The sequence below is a fragment of the Lepisma saccharinum genome, chromosome 1 (genome assembly GCF_977018435.1).
Source record: "Lepisma saccharinum chromosome 1, izLepSacc3.1, whole genome shotgun sequence".
NCBI lineage: Eukaryota > Metazoa > Arthropoda > Insecta > Zygentoma > Lepismatidae > Lepisma > Lepisma saccharinum.
Genome location: NC_139229.1, coordinates 170,649,959 through 170,673,996, shown reverse-complemented (window position 1 = coordinate 170,673,996; position 24,038 = coordinate 170,649,959). Strand labels below are relative to the sequence as shown.

General features: G+C 37.1%; 1 long non-coding RNA gene across 3 annotated transcripts in view; it reads right to left on the bottom strand.

Moving 5' to 3' along the window:
- Positions 1 to 17,899: 17,899 nt before the first annotated feature.
- The window catches only part of LOC145990037 (uncharacterized), a 30,218-nt gene continuing 24,079 nt past the window's right edge, over positions 17,900 to 24,038 (bottom strand). For 2 of the 3 annotated variants that reach the window (XR_014441924.1, XR_014441927.1), the window contains one exon: positions 17,900 to 19,352. This is a non-coding gene — a long non-coding RNA (uncharacterized LOC145990037). Of the gene's footprint in view, positions 19,353 to 22,321; positions 22,351 to 24,038 lie in introns of all 3 variants that reach the window. The other variant, XR_014441926.1, reaches the window with a different exon arrangement.

Genomic DNA, 24,038 nt, shown 5'->3' with positions numbered 1-24,038 from the left:
AGAACTGTGCATTGTGAATCTTAGAGGGACTGTCCAGTGAAAGTGAATAGTTTATGGCATTTTGCCTTGTAATGAACTTATGGTGTTGAAGGACTGTGAATTTTAGTGCACTCTTATACAGCATAGTTAAGAAAATAGAAAAAGCGAATATACTCATTCTACTGATCTATGAAGAATGGAAAAGAAGAAGCATGGAGGATGAAGTTAAAGAAGAGTAATACTCATGCAGGAAATAAATATTAAGTAAACCTGACCCCGCAAAAAGACTATTGCTATATTTAAAGTATATTGTTGCACCTTAAAGTGGAGAAAGTCGAATTTGTTAACAAAACTTCTGGAAAGTTATTGAACAAAGATACCGACGAAAGGCTTGTGAGCAGTGAGATTACTAGAAAAATGTCTTTAAGTAAGACTTGAGTTAGTGCAGTGGTCTAAGTACCTTCAAGTGCAGTAAGGCCAGAAAGGTCATGCCAGAGCGATAGTCTCCAAAGAAGAAATGAAGCCAAAGATGCTTCCTGGGTATTTAATCCCCAATGTAAGACTTGGGTAGCTTATGAGAAGCCATTAAGAAGTGATGAGTAGCTTATGCTCAACTCGCCAAATATGAATTTCCTTTTTAAAGATGGAAGAGTTATAAACAATAATTAAAAAAGGTAGTTTTGTTAAAATTGTTCTAACTTCAGAGGTGCAATGGCCACACTGTGAAATAAGTGAGTATTACTTTTTCCAGGGATATATATGAAGTTCTAAATAAGATGCCTATAGGTTGTGATAGTGTACTTCACTAGTATTTAGTAAACTACAAGACTGGGTAAGGATCAGTTGAGAGCCGGATTGTGACGTGTTAACTCCGTGGGGCCTGATCAAAAGATGGAAAAAGCTTTGAAGAAATTTCCCGACGTTCAGAAGATGAAAGACAGACTTAAGACAATCCTAGGATCAAATGGTGGAGTCAAACCATACCGAAACCCCAGTGTCACCTCGTCCGAAAAGAGCAACAACCTAGGCAGATCCGGATTATACCTCCTCCCGCCAAGGATCCGGAGACTACCCAAAGAGGAATGAATTGGATGTCACGTCTGAAGGGATCGCTAATCCAGAGCATCGCCATTGAAGATGTCAATCGTGGATACAGTGTCTTACCCTACTCCCCTTCCCATCCAGGAGTAATGGACGTAACCAAAGTAGTGCCTATAGCAAGTAAACCAGTGCAACCCTGTGCAAAATTAGTTGACACCAGTATGCCAGTTCAAGCAAAACCAATGGCACATGTTGGACTGAAACCTAAGGTTGTTGTGGTTCCCAGACTGTTGAGTGTACTTGAAGATACTTCCCCAGCTGAAACAAGAAGCCAGGATAAAAGAACTGAAGAACCAGGAGCCGGTTCGAGTGCTGAACTTCTATTGTGGATCGATAAAGTTCGACAGTTAGAAGCTGAAAACAGAAAACTGCAGTCTACCATGCTAGACCTGACTCATGGGATACCCTGAAACCAATTGCCAAGGAGGGAGAGCTGTCAGTCGTCCCACCCATGAAGGTCACTAAGAAGAAAGACGTCGTACCCCAGATTTATCAAGAAGCCCGAACTGAAACAAACAAATTTAAACCTTCCTATAAGCTGAACTGGAAGGGAGACGAAGCATTGTTGGCAACTCAGTTGAAGACCATTTTAAAAGGCAAACCGAGGCCTTATGTACAAACTATTTCCATCCTCAGGAAGCAGAATATCGGAGTGCCTAGGAGGTTTGCATTCATTAAATTTTTAAAGCAAGATGGAATTTTATTATGAACATTTGAATTAATGTAGAATGAGTCCTTCCAGGTCCCCCTGCAGATGGTTTTGTTTGATGGTGCAGTTGTCCTGTAACATTTGTGAAAGTCCTTGAAAGGATAATTTTCACTCTTCAAAAACTAGATCTGCAGTTTCTTCCATTTTCACTATACTCTTGTCTCAGGAATCTGCGGAGCAATGCTGCACATAACAGAAGATGGAGAAAGCTAGTTGCCAGAGCAAACCAAGCGACTGGTGTATGCCAGGCCCGTAGCCAGGATTTCTTACTAGGGGGGCAAAATCAATCCTAGAGGGGGCAAATTTTTAATATATTGCATTGCATTGGCAGATATAGCAGGGTACAGAGGGGCGCTTGCCCCCCTCCTCCAAAAGTGATAAGTAACAGCATAGACTAGTTAGGTTAGGTTAGGTTAGGTTAGGTTATAACTATTCTATGGTAACAGGAAAGGGATGATATCTTGAAAATCCAACGAACAAGAAAAGTTCGAGCAACATCAAATAACAATATTTCGATAATGACCTTTCGGACTAACAAAGAATACAAAGATGAAGTTTAACATATATAGGCTAATTGGGATTTTATCTACTTATATTTACATGTCAATAATGTTAATAGACGATTAATATGTAACTTTGGGCTTCTCTGCAGAACTGATTAAGGAAGTCCTTTATAAATTGTGCTTCATAATGTACTCTAATTTCCAGTATGCAATATTTTTACACACAAAGGAATCTAACGAGAATCCAACACCACCATTATGTTGTGTTATGCAAGAAAAATCGAATTAATTAAATAATAATGGTTACATGTTATCTATACTTTGATGAATTGTGTAAAAATTTGTAAAATTTTTTGTAGGCCTACTTGCTAAAACATGGCTCCTATTTGCTTCAAAGGGGAGAGACTTGCATCACTACAGACAATGTTTGTCTACTGGTTACGTTAACCATTTTGCAAAATATTGTGTCATTGAAATACATGTTTTGACACCCGACAAACAAATAAGAATCCTTTGATTGATCAATGACTTCTTGGATTACAGTGTCATCATTCATATTTCATATCAAGTTTTATAGAGGGAAATGTTGTATCCTCTTTACGTTATGAAAAAATACCTTCCTTAATGACTATGGTGCGAAACCAAATGATCTAAGGAGCCTCCTTCGCCTTACCCCATTTCCGAAAAAGCAAGGTCTCTGGGCCACTTATCGCCACCACTTTTTGAGCAGAAGCATACAAACCCAAAATATCAGGGTTTTTTATGCTGATACTGATTTCTGCCAGTCACAGAATGGCTTAAGATATATGAACAAAATTAGGAGAATCCACTCCATAGCAGAAGAGTTGACATAATTATTTGTCAAAAAATTAGGTTGTGCATGAGGTACTTTAACAGACAACGTCTACTACAGACACAATGTAATATTATAAATATAAGAAAATAAATAGAAAATAATTTGAGAGATTTTCAATCGTATTTATTTCACTGCAGCTTTTTTCTACTTGTCATTTTCTTGACCCTATATTCATAGGGTGCCGCCTGATAACATCGAAAATTTTCACAGTGTGTACAGGACATCAAGGAAGGCAACTTTTATCAATTACTATTTACTCATCTAATTCTTATTTCGATGTTACGAGCAATCGAAATATGGCATCTTATGACCTTAATGTATGCAATCCCATTGTAAGCTTCGCAGTTGCAAATGTAATTTATTTTTACTGCCGTTTAAAATTCTTGAGAGCAATATATATAACATGCTATGGAAACGATATCATGCAAACAGTCAGGGTTAAAACTTAACTTTCCCTTTATAAAATGGATATCATGACACACACCTATGTTGCTTATCATATTTAATGCGTTTGCATAGAGAAATGATTCATAAGATTTGAAATTCACATTTATATTTCATAAGATGCTTAGTGTAACCCGTTTCACACTTCAAATTTTATCGCTTTCTAACCGAAATAATAAATGTGAAACACTATCACATTTTCATCGTGTTTGATAATAATTTGAACCATTAAGCTGTCCTACATCTTTCACTAGCCGACCTCCATGGTGGGATGGTTACATAACACACTACGAAGCCAGGGGTTCCAGGTTAGAGCCTGGGCATGAATGTTCTTTGTGAGCAGAGGCAAAACCACAAATCTTTATATGGAGAGGGGTCAAGTACCAGGACAAACATGCCAATTATAATAATAGTAATATAGTGGTGGTAGTGGTAGTAACAATAGTAGCATTAAAAGGACGTTATTATTGTCGTAAATCATGCAAAAGGGGGTACAAGTCGATGCTAAAGCATTTGTGTTTGAATAAATAATTTGAAATATTAACTAATAATGGAAAACAAGCACACAAACTGTATTTTTGAAAGACAGAATATGCATGACGAACATTATTCTTTTTGCACATATGACACGTATAACTTTCATGTACAACATATTTTTTACACATATGCAACATGGAGCGACATAAAATAAGAAAATACATATGCAACATGTTAACTCTAAATTGTGTACGTATTCAAAGTTTCTTTAATATATATATATATATATGTATATATATATATATATGTATATATATATATATATATATTATTTAAATACATTACATGATCAATTCATCCACCAAATTGTCTCTCAAATGTGCGACAACTATCTGAAGTATATATCTGGCCTTACTTCTCTCTCAGGTAATTTAGAATGTATTACAGAAAATAATCATATTGGGATCGAAGAAAGCAGGAAAATCTTTAGATCCAAATATTTGCAAACTGAAAACAATATTGATTTAATTGGGCGCAAATAATTTCACTGGGCGCCATGGGAATCTCTCTAACATTTTTTTTTCATTTAGATCGTTTTGGCCCAGGGTTGACTCCTGCTGACCCCTAGCTGCGGCTCTGCACTACGGACTATAAGAATAGTAGATATTATGCTTGCGAGCGAAGCGATCAAGAAAATTTTACGAAATGTACTTTTATTTGTATAAAATTTGAAATTGGGGGGGCAATTGCCACTCCGTGCCCCCTGTAAGTGCCCTTAGCCATCTGGAAGAAAAATGCAAGAAACACTTGAAAACTTATTCCATCTTGAGTTTCCATTTGTCCTGTTATTCTTAGATCCTGCTAGTCATGTTTCTTTACTTCAATGTTTGCCCCCTTAGATTGGACTTCCCTCCAAGATTGGGGGGGGAGGGACAATGCCCCTGCCCCCTTGTGGTTGCAGCACTGTTTGTGAGTGTCTCTTCATCAATTTCACGTCATCACTCATCTCCACGATTAGCTGGATGTGGCAGAAAAGCAATGCTAAGTAACAAAAATCAAATATCCACGCCCTCTCTCTCGCTATTACCAAAAGATAGACTTGGGAAACAAAAAAATATGAAATTATGCAGTTCAAACTTCAAAGCAACACATTCGAGAAAAAAAAACAACATCCAAATACATTAGACACTTTTAATACAAGACTATTCAAAGTGTCACAACTGTTCTAGATACTGAAAATTGCGAAATCATTTTCCGAAATCTGAATCTGGAAGGGAATCCCCCCCAATCCTGATACGACATTATACGGAATCCGACACACCTTCGTGTTGCTAGAGTAATACAGGATATAATTGTAAAGATTAGTGAGAATTCCAGGTAGGAATGTGTTCTGTATTTTTCACAGGGGGGGGGGAAAGCATGCCCCCCCTGCCCCCCCTCTAGCTACGGGCCTGGTGTATGCACTCGCTTCCCCTCTTGAGTCGCTACTTGCACAGATACTTGTTTTCGCTTGCTCGCTCCAGAGATTCCAGGGACAGAGTATACCTAGGTAGTTGACCTCTTCCATCACAAATAAAAATGTTCTAATCAGGGTCTCTCTCACAAAGGATGAAATGACAGAGCTCCCTAGACATGAAATGTATTCCCAAATAGCAAATAAGTTCTTCAGTGGAATAAATGTGATCTTCAACATGTGACATCGATATCTCTAAAATGGCAAATTTTTCCTTTGATTCTTAGGTACTATTTTTATGTCTGTATACTTTTGCTCTCTGCATTAACAAGATGATACCTGGGTTATGTTAGTTAAAATTTTATTAATAGGAACATGGTGGGGTGGTAGTACTGTTATTTTAGAATAGAGAAGCAGCCCCTCTCATCTTCAATAGTCAGCTCTGCACCATAACCCAAATCTAGTGTGAACAATTAACATCAAAGTGTTTGGAAAAAATAAAAATAAAACACTAGTCCCAGTACACAAGATTCTTTTTTAAGAAAATATTTCGTAAAGTTCTTTTTTAAGAAAATATTTCGTAAAGTTCATAAAAGAACTGAAATGTCTGTAGTGTTGTGTTGTCAACAACAACACAACTAAACACCTGGCTAAACAACAACAAGCTTTCCCTGAATGTTAATAAAACATTTCTAATAAATTTTAATCCAGCAAAACAAATAAAGAACTTAAATGTGATTATTAACAATGTAGTTGTCAAAGAATGCAATGCAATAAAATTCTTAGGAGTATGGATAGACACAAACCTGTCTTGGGACATGCATATTACTAATTTAACTCAAAAGTTAAGCAGGCTCTGCTACATGATGAGAATTTTGAGAAATGTTTTAACTTTGAATGATTTAAGGACAGTATATTTTGGACAGATTCAACCTGTACTCACATATGGTATCTCTTTCTGGGGCAGTTCACCCAAAATGCAGAAAATTTTTATTTGGCAAAAACGCATATTAAAAATTATGAAGAATGTATCCCTCTCAAACCCAACAAAACAAATTTTCAATGAATTTCAAATATTACCTCTTCCATATTTGTACATATTAGAAACGTTGTACTTTATTCATACAAATTCTAAAATCTTCTCAAAAAATCTGGACATACACAAGTACAGCACTCGTATGCATAACTCCCTTCACCTTTCTACTGTCCGCACATCCAAAACACATAGTGGTCTAGGATTTCAAGGTGTAAAACTCTATAACAAGCTGCCAGAGGAATTCAAGAATCATAATCCAACCAAATTTAAAATAACAGTAGAAAGCTTGCTTATGAAGTATTTGTTTTATAGCACAGAGGAGTACTTAGATCATATTTTTCATTAATAGACATAACCTTTGACTTTTCTTGTATTTTTATGTTCACTAATAGTCATAACCTTTGATTTTTCTTCTATTTTCTATGTTATTCCATACTCTCTTATACTTTTTAATATGCATAAGTATGTGTTAATTCCTTTGTACTCAAAATCATACATGTAATTTTATTTTATACTCTTTATACTTTTTAATATGCTTAAGTATGTGTTAATTCCTTTGTACTCAAAATTATACATGTAATTGACGTATCTCATATCATAGTGCTATTTGTACTCATATGATCAAGTGGATGGAAATAAATCTTATCTTATCTTATCTAAATGAGATTTTACTTGCTCTCAAATAGAACAGCAGGATATATGAGTATTACCGTGCAAATTGTCCATTAGCATGTTCGTGTACTTTATTTGACCCAATAACAGCTTCAAGAATTAAGAGCTCAAAACAAGCTGTTGACAACTTCTGCACCAGTATATATTAAAATTCATCGCTGAAAAATAAATAGGATGTAAGAGAAAAATTAATGAAAATAGTCTATACCAGTATATGTATATGTATTGGCCATCCACTAAAGGTTAGTGTAAAAGACACATAACTGACAAATTGTAACCTCTGACCTCTGTCTGTGAGCAACCATGTAATTTACAGCTGCTAATTTTCCACTTGTTTTTTTGGTAATTATGCAATATTGCCCAAACACCTCTCACTCTTTTATTTAGTTAATTTTAGCATTGATACTTACCTATTCTGCATTGCGGAAGATTCTTTAAGGTGAAGTTATGCCTTTTTCCATAAAATAGTGTCTACTTTTCATATTACGAGTCATTACTTGTATTCCTTGTTCACTTGGGTAACAGACTATATGGCGTGCACTCGTCATGGATCATCGCGTGTCGTGCTTGTGTTCTGTTGATTTGGAGTGGGTATGCAGTGTTTCAACCTTCTTCACCGAAAAATACCTACTTTCGTGTTCATTATGTCATCACAAACCATTGACGGATAGCCCCAAAAAAACCATTCACGATAGCCCCACAAACCATCGACAGATAGCCCCAAAAATTATTCACGATAGCCCCACGAACCATTGATGGATAGCCCGAAAACCATTCACGATAACCCCAAAAACCATTCATGATAGCCCCACGAACCATTGACGGATAGCCCCAAAAACCATTCATGACAGCCGCATGGACCATTTCCAGCAAGGTTAGGTTAGGTTGGGTTAGGTTAAGTAAGCATAATTAAAAAAGAGAAAAAAATTCTCGTAAAAAAAAGGCACGTTTGGAAACACTGGCGAGACCGCGTGACTTTTGATGCTCGCGCCATCTGCAGGTACATAATGGAAACAACAGCATAATGTCGCTTTACACAAAAAGGAAGTTCCTTACATAAAAAGTGATTATTTCTTGTTCTGCAGCATTCTATGGTGAAGTTTTCAGTTTCCGTGAAAGAAAATACCGCGAAGAACTTCGACAATGCTACAGAAACTGATTTCAGTAAGTAGTTTCTCCTGTAAATTTGAAGAAATCCATTCGGGCGATATCGCATATTTACCGAAGTTAAAAACAGATTGTAAATTAGAGTAAAATATAATAAAAGGGTAAAAAGAATGGTAAATATGCGATATCGCCCGAACGGATTTCTTCAAATTTACAGGAGAAACTACTTACTGAAATCAGTTTCTATCGCATAATTACCTTAATTTCTTTTCCCACTCCTGAGGGAAGAAACATAGCTTTTGAACATTTGAGGCTACAATTTATTAGGTGTGTGTCTGTTTAGTTCAAGAATGGATGGATGATACTCAACTTGATGTCATCATGCAGTGCAATGTGGGAAGAAGTATGCATGATATTCAGCAGATTCACAGAGAGAAATTTGCAATATTTTATACGTGCACGGTCCTCATATGATCATGATAATCATACCTTCAGTCACTTCTGCAAAGACCACATCTTTGCATCATTAGAGGATTTAGTGCACATTCTATCCTTTTGTTCTTATATAATTATGTTTAATACGATATTTTTTTTTTGCTAAACCTTGAATTAAATATACCTTGTCTAAGTATTATGAGAATGATTAACATAGACATGTAAAATTCTTTGGAGCTAAAAATGTATTTTGGATTTAGGTAGAAATCCTTTGTTTCTTCCATTTACAGGAGCAATGTGCCTTTTGAAAAGAGGTTATAGTTATCCATCACAAAAAACACATGTGGCAACCTGTCCTCATGTCCCAAGGATGATTTTCATTTAGTAACCAAGGACTATAAGTAAGCATTCAGTTGCCTTGCATTCTAATTGCAAATATCATTATTTGAGGTCAACTGTTTAAAGTTATGTAATGGTTGTTTGATAAATAAGTGGACTGGGCCTGTGGTTTCGGTGTATGTAGAAATAAGGAAAAAAACTATTGTGTTTATTCCGCATGTTACATGCACATTGTTAGTCATCCGTTTTATTCAAAGGTAGACATTCGACCCTCAAACATGAATGAGTGCAAGGATGGATTCCTCCAGATATACGGTGCGTGATTCAGTTACTGTGTGCTGAAGGTGTGTATGGAGATGAAGCTTTGCTCTGTTACAGGCCAACCATACTGGAACACTCCTACATAAACTAGCTGACACTTCTGTAGATGCAAAGATGAAAGAATAGGTAAGGTTTGATTTGAAAATCAAACATACGGTGAGTCACATAATGATTCAGTCAGATAAGATTTCTGCATATTTACTGACGTAGTCGTGATATAATACGATGATAAATGTTTAATATTTATTTAACAAACAAAACATAATATGAGCACACTGTTAATTATCTTCAATTATGTTTAATATAATATATTAGTAAAATATTTTTTATATATATATATATTATTTTTGATAATATTATTACATAACAAATCTTTTGTCACACTGACATTCTGTGCATCTGCTTGAGAAGTAAAATAATATTTTTGCCTTTTTGAATTTTCCGTATGTGGATTGTGCTCATTGGATTTGACACTTCTTTATTATGTGAGTATTTTCTATATTTATATTTAATACACAAAATGTTGGTTTTGTTCCCAGTATTGTCTTCATATTTTAGCTCTAATATTGTTTTCCTCTGTCCCCACAAATTTCTCTATCCAGTCCTGAGTATCGAAAAAATCTCGATAAAACAATTTAAAAAGAGAAAAGAATGAATATTTAATAACAAATACATGAAACATATCTAAAAATAATCAGACAGGAGGGTTGGACCCTGTAATGTCATTTTAAGTGTTCAACATATTCTTCTTAAATGTGCATATTTCGCTTTCCTCAGGCAGACTTTTAACCTTTCCAACTGTTTATCATCCCTGTTGGGAGGTGACATTGTTTTAGCAAATGTTTTTTTTTTTTAGCTTTTTTAGAAGGGCTGATCTCTTCCACTGTCTGTGAGGCAGTTTTTAGTGAATTCTTATCTTTTTAATGTGTAGTGTTTGTCTTGCGCAGGTCCCTTTATATCCTTGCACTTTTAACTCTTTCCAAGGGGCTTTTTACACCCCTTTTTTAATTCTTAGGTAAGAATTTTAGATAAGGGGCCATTTCCACATATACATGAAGGCTGCAAAATGGCCATATATGCTGACGCATCCAAAAATTTGAACTCATTCATTCAGTAGTCCCACAGTGAAATTTTATTCCTTGTGGCCATTTTCTATTACAGCACAAATTGAATTTTCCATCTTTCCTTGTAAATTTTTAAAAAATATACAGGGTGTGGCTACTGAACCTGACAGTTTTTACAGAAGGTTGTTCGGGATCTCTGGTGACGATTTTGAAAGCCGCTGGCGGCACTGTTATCAACGTCAGTCTGTCCAAACGGTGCATGCTTAGTCACGTCAGTACCGAGAACGCGTGTGCAGAGTGTTGTGCCATTTACCTACAACGATGCCGAAGAAAATTGAACCATACTGGGAAGGCTACATAACAGCCCTTTCCGATGCTAAATATAGCTATTCGGCAATCAAAGGAATGTGCAAGAAGCATGGTTTTGTGATTTCGAAGAACGGGATTGGTGCGGTATTGAACAAAAAAGGCAAAGGCCGACTGGGCCTAATTCCACAGGGGAAGAAACAGGCAAATCCACGAGCAGCTACGAGTTGTTCACCGGACATAGTGAGAAAAGTGAAGGCCCTTGTGTCAGGTGGTAACCCTGCCCCCCAAAGGAGTATCGCACGTAAGTTGGGAATGTCTGTGTCAACAGTGAACACCATAATCAAGAAGGACCTGCAACTAGAAATGCGGCATAAGCGGCGAGTTCACAAGCTGTTGCCTCGTCACATTGCGGAACGTCGCACGAACGCTAGAAAGCTCTATGAGACATATCTTGCAGGGGAGAGATGGAAAAATGTGATGACATTAGACGAAGCATATGTCTACCTTAGTGACTGTCACAAAGCCCGCGCAATTTACTACCGCCCTTACGACAAAAACAATTATCAAACATTGTATCGAGAATGACAGGAAAGTTTTCCACGGGGTTTCATGATCATCGCTGGATACTGCTATAATGGCAAGCTAGCAATTCGCTGTGTAGCTAATAATGTGAAGGTGAACTCCACGTACTATCAGGATGAGGTTTTAACACCCATTTATAACATAGATATCCCGGCACTGTATGGGGGGGCCAAAAACCAGGTCTGGGTGCACCAAGATAAAGCATCCAGCCATACCTCCCGTTCGATTCGTCTGTTCTTACAGCGAATGGAGGTGGAAACTGGCATCCGTGCAATTCCTTACAGCGACATTCTGGTCAAGGCGCCAGATGGGTCAGCCATGGACTTCTGTGCATTTGGACTCCTAAAATGGGCCTTAGGAAAGAGACGTCCACGCACTCTCAATGGCCTCTGGAAAGCCTGTCAGGAGGAGTGGGAAAAGTTGGACATGATAACTCTTCGGAAAAGTCTGTTGCAATGGAAATTACGTTGTCGGGCTATAGCGCGGTATGCTGGTTTTCCAATTGAGCATGATCGTTGGTGGCGACATGGGTTTTCATGAACTTATCACTCTTCCAACATTGTCCTCAGAGATCCCGAACGACCTTCTGTAATTACAAATAAAAACAAGACACTTTTGTGCAACAAAGTCAACTTAATACATGTGGTACTACATCACAAAGCATTTTAGGAAAATAGCATGAGTGGCAGTTTATTAACAAAGGACAGTTCATTATTTGAATAGCACACCTGTGAGTGTGGTAAATGAATCTGATGGTCAAAGAGCCATCAAACTGTCCTTGGAACATCAACATTGGCACGTTGATGAACAACATCCAGATTGCAGCAGCTTGGATGCCTCAGGCAACTCTGGGTCGAATTATGCTAAACTTGTCTGTGGCCCCCTCTGGAAAGTGGATGTTACCGTACACTTATATATTACACACATACATATTTCATTTCAGTCACAGTAATTAATGTCCATTATTGGAAGAGTGTTGCAGGGACATGATAACTTTAATCTGAAGAAGTGTTCTTTGAGGGGGCAATAGTATTACTCCCTCCTCCCTGGAAAAAAAATACCTTGCTTGCTCCTTCCTGGAAAAAATCCTGCGTATGTCCATGCGTCTACATAAATATGTTCTCAATAATGGCAGCCACCTCACAGGTGTGCTATTCAAAGAATGAACTGTCCTTGTCAAGAAAATGCATGAAACTGCCATTCATGCTATTTTCCTAAAATGCTTTGAGATGTAGTACAACATGTAATAAGTTGATTTCATTCCACAAAAGAGTCTTGTTTTCATTTGTAATTAAAAACTGTTAGGTTCAGATGCTGCACCCTGTGTCATTCATACATGTATTTAAATTTCAGATGCAGTGGTGTATGCAAGGGTGGGGTCCCGGGTTAAAACCCCCGTTGAGCTTTTGAAATATTATGAAAAATGCTGTTGAAAAAAAATTAAAATGGCCAATTTATCACAGCCAAAGATCTCCAACAATACTACTACTACTACTAATAATAATCATTTGAATTATTATTCCCATGCAACACAGAGAAAAGCACAGCATTCCAAACACACTCGCCTTTAAGAGTGAATGCCTTGAAAATAAACAAGAATTGCTGAAAATAAAATATGAAGGCAACTAGGATTTAAAAGAAAAATAATAAGTTTTGTACCTCAGCTGCAACAATGTTCAATAAGCATGTTTTTTTTTTTTCGAACAATGAGAATTAAATAAAGAAAATTCTTTTTTGGAACATTTGAATTCCTGAATTCAAACGACAATAAGCTGAACTATTGTAAAATGTTTTGTTGGTAAGAACAGCAAGAAAAATCCAGATGTGAATTATCGTGCATATGCATGGTAGATTTTGAGGGCGGTATTGGCGTGTTTCTCATAAATCTATACAGTGTCGTTTGGGATTCGTCGATATGTCAAAACAATCTAAGCGACCGCAAAGTTCGATTTTGCAAATTTTTTGGCAAAAATTCCCGCTGTGACTCTCTCGAGAATTGTGAAAATTCCTTGCTTTGTCGCTGTGTGTCGACGTTATTGTGATATATTGATTTCGCATCCCCTTGTGAACTCTTCTAGTGATGCTGAATCTACATCCACATCACAAAATAATGTGGAAGGGCTTTGTGAATCACTTAGAAGTGATAAATGTGTTGGAATGTCTTTTAACTTACTTTTGTATGCAAGAATAGACTCAGTGGAATTTAGCAACATGTATTCTCGTACATCGTGCCTCATCATCATCCTGGGTCAGTTCCATAGGTAAAGGTAATGTAAATTTCCTCCTGCATATAGCACCGTGCCATGAAGGCACATGTAGAGCCACGCATTCTCAATCTCGGCCATTTTGGAGGTAATGTGATCAGCACCACACTCTGGCAGCCTTTAACCCCCAGGGTTGCTAACAGGTACTCATTGATATGAGGCTGGGTGAGCCCTGGAGCCCCAGAAAAAATCCAATCAATTCCGGGAATCGAAGCCGGATCTCCTGCGTGGTTGTCAGATGCCCTATCGACTAGACCACCTCGGCACCTTGGATGAGTTCCATACTTTGATCATTTAAATTTATTTTAACATATTTTCTTGCTTTTATGGATTTTCTTCACACTTAAAATGTCTCACCTCGTTCACTAGACAAGTATTCCGTAACAAAGAAACAAAAAAATACACCTAGCATTTGTTAAAAATCGAATGACTAGAAAGTAATTTTGTTCTATTACTTTCATAAATATATTAATGTAGATCTCTACTACTTAATAGTAGTAGTGGTATTATTAGTAGTAATTAAATTAATTAATTATAAGTAGGCATGTTATTAATTAATTAATTATTAATCAATTAAAGTATAATAAAACAATGGCAATGTGAATTTGGAGAAAGTTTTAGAAATACCCCCCCTCCCCCCCGTGATGAAATCCTTCTTACGCTACTGATCAGATGTGTATGTTTCGTTGATGCACAATGTTCAATAAGTTTTATTTGTATCTATAATAAGTTGTAAAGGGTGATTTATATAAAACTAACACATTTCTTTGCCGTTTTATTGAAACAAGAATACCTCGTAATTCTCCAAGTTCGTTTCACATGACGCAGGACATCTGGGAGATTCATACATCCTCAAGAGAGTATGCAGCTGTGCAGAATTTGGTAGCTTTTGTCGCTTAAACTGGCACAGTCATTGCATGGATACAGTACGTGCTTCATATTTTCATGGTGTTTGTTGAGCAACTGAATGACACAGAGCTGCTTAAAGGCTAGAGCTGAGTTAAGGATATTTTCAACAATATGACACCACATGCCATACATCGAACAAATCCATGGAGTTCAATTAAAGTTATTTTGACGACCGGATAATTTTGAAGAACCTGTGGCCACCGAGATCTCAGGATTTGACAACCTCTGACTTCTTCCTATGGGGTTACTTAAAAGACAGAGTTTACGCCACACACCCCCAGACTTTGGACGATTTGAAGCAGAACATTGTACACGAGATCAATGGTATTGACAACAGCGTTCTCCAACGAGCGGCCAGTAACATGGAACGACGTGTTGCATTTTGCTTGGAGCAGCAGGGAGGACATGTTCAGCATTGTTGAAATAAATTAGGCAAGAATGTGTTAGTTTTCTGTGAATCACCCTTTACAACACATACATAGGGCCTTTCCGGTCGTCACCTTGTAATATAGTGGTCCTGGCTTCGATACCCCATGGAGGCACATGTTGGTTCACATTTCACATTAAACTGTTGGTTCAGTCCCAATTAACCTTCCTGTGCATAACGTGAATGTGAGAGTAAATTTAGAGCCAAAATGACCATAAATTTGCCTTTGCAGTGATGTGGATGGGAATGTTGGGTGTGTGTGTGATAAGCCACTATGTGGTGGAGTTCTTTCTTACTTTGATTTTTACAACTGTGATCTCATTTTCAGTACTATTCTTAGGCAATGAAAACGTTGATTTTAGTAGGGAGGCAAAAATATCCTAATGTGACATTTTGCATGCAGTAAAAACATATACATATAATATTGTGATTTTGAGACGATTTTTAATGTTTATTCTCATTATTTTATGATGTGCTTGTTTGAAATTTATTCAATGATCGTGTCTCTGTTTCAGATTCTTGAGCATGTACCACATATCTCATCAGTTTAGTGCAATTCCAAACAGATAAGAGGCATGCTGAAATGTCTACAACACCATCCTAATGATGGACCAACTCAGGATATCATCTCGGCTGTGACCATCGAGGACAAAAGGAGCAAGCGAGATCATCTTCTTGGATGTCACAGAGGGTTGTTGGGTACTAGAGAAATTAATGCCCAACGCCAGAAGAGATAACAGAAATAGAGAGCTTGCTCCCCCCCCTTCCCCCGTGGAAAACGATAGATAGATTTGGTTTGACTTAATTTTTCTGTCACTTTTGGCTAATTGCGAAGATGAGGATGAGTCATGATATGATGATGAAGGAACACTCACAAAGAACACCTATGCCCAGGCCAGGATTCAAACCTGGAGCCCACCCTGGAAAACGAATGGTGAAAATTTTCATTCTCTTCATTGTGCTTTTTAAGTAAAATAAATGTTATTCCCATTTCAAAATAGAGTGCTGCCCTTCTCATGAAAGTGTTGGTTTCTCCCCATGAAAAAAGTGTGGGTACATCCATGCCTTACACACCTCTAAATATGAACTTATATACCACATGTAGAACCATGGGTGTGTGGTTTGTAGGTGATGAACAGGACATACCTGTGCTTAAATGAAAAAAACAATGATTCAAATCACAATTGTAGTCTTTTTTTAGCATACTGGAAGTGAAATGACAAATGATCTTTGAAAAAAAAAAAAGACAACAGTATCAAGTTTTCACATTCACAATTTTACTATCTCTACTTAGAATATACATCTCTGCTTGAAGTGTGAATATTGATTGATTAGTGATATGCTTTATTTTACTTCTCTGTTTGTGTCACTTTTGGCTAATTTGTGAAGATGGGGGATGAGTGATGGATGATATGATGAAATTGATGAATGGACACTCACAAACATCCATGCCCAGGCCAGAATTCGAACCCACGACCAATGGCCTCATAGCACAATATTCTAACCACTTCACCACAGGGGCCGGCTTCAAGTGTGAACAGTTCAGGCAACACTGCAGTGGTATCTTAGGAATATTGACATTAAAATAGTAAGTTGATTGCATTAACAAATTATCACTATGGTGATATTTTTTTCAGCACAAGAACAAGCTTTTCCCCTATGGGTGCACATAAGCAGAATTAAAAAAATGTAGTTCTCACTATGTGGAATTGACACTATGTAAATAGTATGTATGTACAACTACTCTACTTTGAAACTTTTGTTTATTGATTTTATAAACATTTTTAATGTAAAACTCTTCATGATGTGTATGGTTGGAGCAACAAAGTTACATTCATGGAGGTCTTATATTTGAAATGTTTAGATTTTAATACTCATATCTGTTTCTAAGTTCTGCAGTTTGTGCATAATCCTATTTATATTGATAAGAACAATTCCACATAGTGAGATACTATATATTTTTTTTAGCCATCAGTAATTGGCAACATAAGTAGAAGTTCCGAAATTCTTACATCTGTGCTCTCAAGTAGCTCAGTCAGTTAAGGCGTTGTCCCGGAATGCCAGAGGTCCCAGGTTCAAATCCCGGCGCAGTTGGAGTTTTTGGTTGCTTCCAATAGCTCACCTCTTCAAGCCCATCCTATACCCTTACCTTCTAAGTCCTTTCCAGGTTCTCCGATCAGTGCAGAAGCCAACCACCATTGCCTGTCCTAGGGGGCCGGCGGGAGGTGGATGCAAGATCACAAAGTCCAAAGACCTACATACCTGCACCAAGCAAAGGGCTTGGGCCATGGCCTCAAAAGGCAGGATGATCCCCTTAACTGACTGAGCTACGGGAGAGCCATTTTGCTTTTTGCTCTACTGGAGTTAGTTCAGAGCCCCACCAATAGATGTCAGGCCATCTAGTGGGGAGGCTCTGAATTACAAGCTTTAAACTTCTGTCCATAGATGGCAGTACATGTCTGTACACTAGTTAGTTCAGTTTCACTAATAGGTGTCAGGCCATTAATGGTGGGGTTGTTTATTACAGGCTTCAGACTCTTTCTCATAGATGGCAGCACTATACTTATTTGTGCTGCCATTTGCTGAACTACATTCATTATTACTTTGTATCTTGCATACACCTGATCTTCATATGGTCACATGAACCACACCTATGTGCACTCATATTTAATTTCTTCACAGCATACAAGTCATTACTTGCATGTGGTAGTGACTTGTTTTGTTTAATACTTATTTTTATTATTAACAGTAATATATTAACTAGTACCTGCAATTAGCCATTTGCATGTAATTGATTTTTTCCCCCTTTTTACCACTTTTACATTTTTTTCTAAATATCAGCTTATTTGTTCATTAGAATTCTAAATGAAAAACAGGAAAAGCTTTAAAATCAAATACACACAATACATCATTTATACATTTATTTTTAAATAAATTACAGGAGCAATACAAAAAAACAAACAAATAACCTACCATTCTCTTTGAAACAATTTTTTTTTTTGTGACAAAAACAAGAAATATATGTACAAAAAAGTTTACATTTCAATGTGTAGCGTACAATGCAATCATTATAATAGCTCTAAATGATAATATACCTTTTTTTTTAAAGATATAAAACATTTATATTCACACTGAAGTATTTCTTTTAATTCTTAATATACTTTTTTTTTTAAAATCCTCCAAATAAACATATAGATTTATAAACAATGATCACAACTAAAATTTTGCTGTCTTGTACATTGTCATATCTTACAACTTTTTCTCTGTGTGTATTATACAGTATCGGGTTACAATTACCATGAAAAACCTAAACAAACAATATATAATGAATAAAAATACTTTAAACACTCATTCCTGACTGGTACTGTTGATTTAAAAAAAAATTGCATGCACAAGAAATTTAATATCGACCTGGCAATACATGGCTTGTGCAACAATAACTACTTTTAAAACCACTATTGAGCATGAAGAGATTCAGGATATCAGCTAGGCCAGTTCCGGATAATGCTTCCAAACTTTTGAGAGCTGACGCCACTCTTATCTTCAGTGATTGAAGTGGAGATATGGGTGACATTAGCTCATGGAAGCATATCCGGAACTCACCTAGCAAACATCCCAAGAAAGCTTCAAGAATTATTTCATTATTGATTATATTTTAAGAATGTGGAAGTTGAAGCTAAGACAGTTAAAATGTAACTTATGACTATTAAATGTGCACAATTTATTTCTTTTTACACAAAATTTGGTTTAAAACACATTCATTTAGTAAACACTGCTACTGTAAATAAATATATATCAGAAATTAACCAATATGAAATTGTTATCTATGCCAATAAAGTACCGATATTATACTCATATAACATAAAAGTGTAAATGTTCCTTGAAAACTATGAATGGTTCATTAATCTTCTTGATTTTTATATATGTAACAAAGTAATTACACGTGAGTTTTGTTATATGTAAAAAAAACTGTATTTGGACATTTATTTCATAAAACCAGAGCATGTGAATTACCGGGTGGGCCATAAGTCAGTTGTGAACTTGACTAGTGCGTATTACCCAATATAAGAATGCTGGGTAATACACATTAGTCAAGTTTACAACTGACTTCCACTACACTAGGCAAAACAAAGTCTAACGATTGCTAGTGACAACTGACTTTTGGTCCACCCTGTATATGATTATGAACATAAAAATAACAAAATTGTGAAATTTTGTACTAAATTTCAGGTTGTTTATAGATATATCAGCTTTCTATTATTGGTTGTGCGCTGAGGTAATCTTTCTTCTTCACATCTATCAGAAATGACAGCTGCTACTGGTTTCCACAATTGACAAGCCCCCAGCATTCCAATCACTACCTTACTGCAAAAACATGCAAATGCAAATATGGATCAATGAACAGAATAGTAAGAAAATTGGTACATTTGTATACTAAACTGATGATTATACATACGAGGGGAGAGTAAAAAGTTTTGAGCCTCGCAGGGAAGGGGTGTTTGAGCTACAGTTTCTCATTATGATTTCTCAACATAATCTCTCTAATCACCCCCCAGATCAATGCACTTATGCATTCTGTGCTGCAATTTGTTTACAGTCATCTGGTAGAATGGTTTGTCCTGAGTCTCTCACCACTGAATGACCGCCTTCGTCTGTGTGGAAGTGACGTCCTCGAAGTGAATTCTTCATAGCAGGGAAAAGATGAAAATGTGACCTGGAAGGTTGGGGGAATAAGGTGAATGGGGAAGTTCAGTGAAGCCACACTCGACCAAAGCAGTCTGTGCAGTGAGGCCTTGCCGACAGAGGTACCGAATCACAGCCCTGTCGGTCACTCTCTTCTCTGACACTTTATTCATTTTCAATCTGACAAAAAAATAGACGGAAATGTGTGAATTTCATAAAAGTTCACACAGTGTCTCCTAAAACTCAAACCTTACATCCTCCAAAATATAAACTACCTAGCATCACTCCTTCCATGTGAGGCTCAAAACTTTTCACTCTCCCCTCGTACTTAAACATGAAAGTCTCTGTACTACAGTTGTACTCATATATGATATTTGTATACCAATGTGTAAATACTAGCAACATAAAATTTACGAACACAGGTAAATGTTAGTGTACCGATCCCATGAAATGTGTCAAACTCACAGTGGTGAATCTGAATGAAATATTTATCTTAAAAATATATCTCTGGCCTAGTTCTAAATAGCAGCATGTCATATAACAGTACTTGACTACGTACCATTACAAAAGAATAATAGAATTTGCATAAAGACACTTAGTAAATATCTAGTGTTCAGAGAACATGAAACATAAATTTTAACTTTCTAACTTAGTATAGATAGGTGTACTTTCCTGATTGAATTTTTGTGTACTGTTAAGCATCATAAAAGATGTATTTTCCCAAATGTTCCCGTTCCTCCCCCAGTAGCTCTCCCCCCCTTCCCCCCCCCCCCGCTCCCCTGAACATTCATTATCCAGTGTTTCAGGCATATCTCTGAAACTAAAGCTGCCGCAAAATTAGTTTGGTATTGAGAGCTGAAGGAACACGCATCACGGTGTTGCCATATCGTGCGGTACGGTACGGTACGCAGTGCAGCCGTCTGACGCTGTGTCGAGGAAAACGTGTTATGAAAAGGAACAACAATGATGAAATGTGTTATTGTTTTTCGAGGAAAACGGAATAACAATGATGAATGTGTTATTGTTTTCTCTCTTCATTTCCATCTCCCTTACAACATGAACGAATTAACGAAACGAGCATTGTTTACAGGTTACCTTTTCAATCCATTCTGAAAATACTGAATATATACACTTTCAATAATCATTTCTTTCCGAAGTCGCCGTTAAAGTCTGCCAGTCTTTCAATTAGACCGCAACTGAATTGCACAAAGTCCAGTTGGTGGGGCGTCTGACTTTCACGTGTGAGACCCACGGTGCTTTGTGGAACTTTTTCAAATATCCCGAGCGGCTCCGGGGTCGACTCAGCCCAAGTGAGTACCTGGGGCAAACCTGCGGTAAAGTAGGTTGGTGAACCACATCACCGCATCACCTCCATAATATGGCCTAGGTCGAGAATGTGTGGAGCTCTACCTCCACATCCCCATATGCCTCCATACTTTACTTTATTTTGCGTCCATTAATTTTTTTTTGTATGAGAATCCCAGATATTTTATGACTGTCTTTAAAGATGTTTCCCCGCCTTGAAAAAATGTCGAATCTTTCAACGAAACGTGCAGTTTCCCAACAGTGGGATGATCTTTCCTCCTATAATAAGATTAAATATGGCGATGAATAGGATCTTGCTGAAAAGTATCTAAATTTGTCACGCGTTTACTGATATTCCTCTTCTTTCCTGGGGTTTCCAATTTTGAAGCCTCGCATTTATTTATTTCTACCACATTATATTTTTCTTTTCCTATGGTAACAATAGTGTTCTTAGACACGCCGAAAGCAGCAGCAGTCCTGTCCAGAACTTTATTTACAGAAATGATTGGACCCCCATTGTTTTTCTCTTGCTCACATTATTTGCGCTCAGAACAAACCATCTCCCGCGTTCCTCCTTTGAGAAGAATTCATTTTTCTTTTAGTGCATGGCCTCTTTGGTACATTGTCATCTCGAGTATTGCCTCCTGTGCTTGACATTCTTCACACAAGCTCACGACACACTCAAGCAGAACACAGAAAATTATGTACCAAAAAACACACTAAAACAACACGCTATATACAACAAAGAACTAAACAAACGGACCGGTTAAAATATCACAGCAACGCAACAAACAAACAACACGTCCTCTCCCAACAACATGAAATCTGATCGCAGGAAGTATCACCCGATAAGCGGCAACACCGAGATAAACGTTTTCTGTTGCTAGGTAACCAGGGCTTGGGTGAAGCACTGGGAAGATTTTGATTGGCTCGCATGCCAGCAACCCACCCTCCCGCAGTGACGTAGACCCGATTTCAACACATGCTTCACAAGCGTCAATACCAAACTAATTTTGCGGCAGGTATAGTTAACATATTGCGAGGTGCTATTTTCAATTTCAGTGCTAAAATTACTCTCTACAAATTTGGTCCTCTTTCGGATTTAAATATTATCAATGGTTTTTGAGTAATTTTAAGACAAAGTGAAAAACATTTACATTTTTATATATACTTGTTTTCTTTTTGGCATCATATTTTCGTTACAAATGATAATATTGGAAAATTATCCCAACAAAAGTTGTAGAGTATTAAATTATCTTTCATTAGATATCAATAATGACAAACTTGCTAGTAAAATTTGCCGTGTAGCGAATAAAGTTTGAACATGCGCGTGCGCTTTCACTCACTATGTGTGCTCCCCTACTCTCGCAGCCTCCTGCAAAAAATTGAGTTACTTACTATCTGAATACACACCTTTTGATATATTTTTGTTCATGTGCGCTACATTTAAACAATATTTTTAATATTTTGTAACATTTCAAAGTAGTCCATGTTCTGTAGATAGGTAGAATATACAATTTTAATTGTCTTATTTTGAAAATATTAAAAATGACCTATATGCAAATATTTTTATTACTTATCTCAGAAAATATCATTCTTGTCTGTCAAATTGTTGAACGTTACACATGATTGTTCCAAGTACTTTTTCGTAGCCTAGTTACACTCTGTATCGGGAATCTTTGGAGCAGCACTGTGCACAACGGTGGACAAGGGGAGAGACCAAGTGGACATAAAAAGTGCACGCTGCTGCGAACAGCTGGTAACTGCAGCTGTGATTCCCCTCCACGCACTCACACACTAATTGGTTGAACCCTCTCGAGTCCTACTACTTGCACAGACAGAGGACTTTCTTTTCGTTTCCTTGCTCCAGATCTTCCCGGGACAGAGTGTAGCATATCTAGCCATATTCTTCACATTATGTACAGCCGGATGCATATGTGCATAAGTATTACAAAGCAAATTGTCCATGACCAAGTTTATTCTCTTTGTTTCATTCAATGAGAGCTTCTGGAATTGAAACAAACCACTACACAAGCTCCTTACAACGTCTGCATCAGCATACGTAAAAATCCTTTTCTTAAAAACATGGAGGGTGCAAGAGATGAATTAATGAAAATAGTCACGGACAATTTGCCGAGCAATACTTGTGCATCCCACTGTACACATACGCACACTATTTAGAGGGGTCAATGATATTCTATAATTAACGTTGTAAATTTAGTTAATTTTCGTCAGCAAACACTAGAGAATTGTGGCAGGAAAGTCTGATGCAGTGCTCGCACATAGATCTCCGGCAACCACAGAAGTCTCCACTAGCTGCCCTGCATCAGAAGGTACAGATTGGGTGGTTGTCCTTGGTTTCAAATCTTGGCCAATTTTTTTCCATCCCTAGTCATTATGTTTTAGTTTCTTTCCAAACCATGTCTGGATGTGTAAGTGAGCCCTGAAAATATGTTGAAATGTTGCTGAGGCAGTTCAAGGGAGCTTATCTAAATCAGAATGACCTTTTTAATCTGATTTGCTAGTTTCAATTATGAAGCTAAAGTTACAAACTTCATCTAGATGTTTGGATTTACTCAATCCAAACAAGACAAGCATAAACTTCTTTCCTATTGTAATCAATTCTTCTTGAAAGCATCCTCCATGTCTGAAGAATGCTGCCTCATCTTTTGCATCAGATGATACATTTTACTGCTTTTGTCTTCTTCAACTGCACTTCCCCTTACAAAAGAAGCCCTTTAATGTACTGCAAAAGACAGGGGACTTCGGGGTCAGTGCAATTGCAGGACCAGCAAATCTACATCTGATCATTGTAACATTTAACTAATCCTCAATTGTTGTATGCCCACCTAAATTATGTCAACATCAGCAATCGCTAGTTCAAGAACTACTCCTAAAACAGATTTCTGAGCAGCAGCATTAGCTAGTCTCCTTTTGTTGGATGCATAGCGTGGTTGTTCTTTCAAACCTCTTGGCCATAAAAAAAATAGTGACGGCACAATTGATGTTATTTTTGAAAGAGCCCTGAAGCAATGCTCAAAGTGAGACCGAATGAGATTGGAT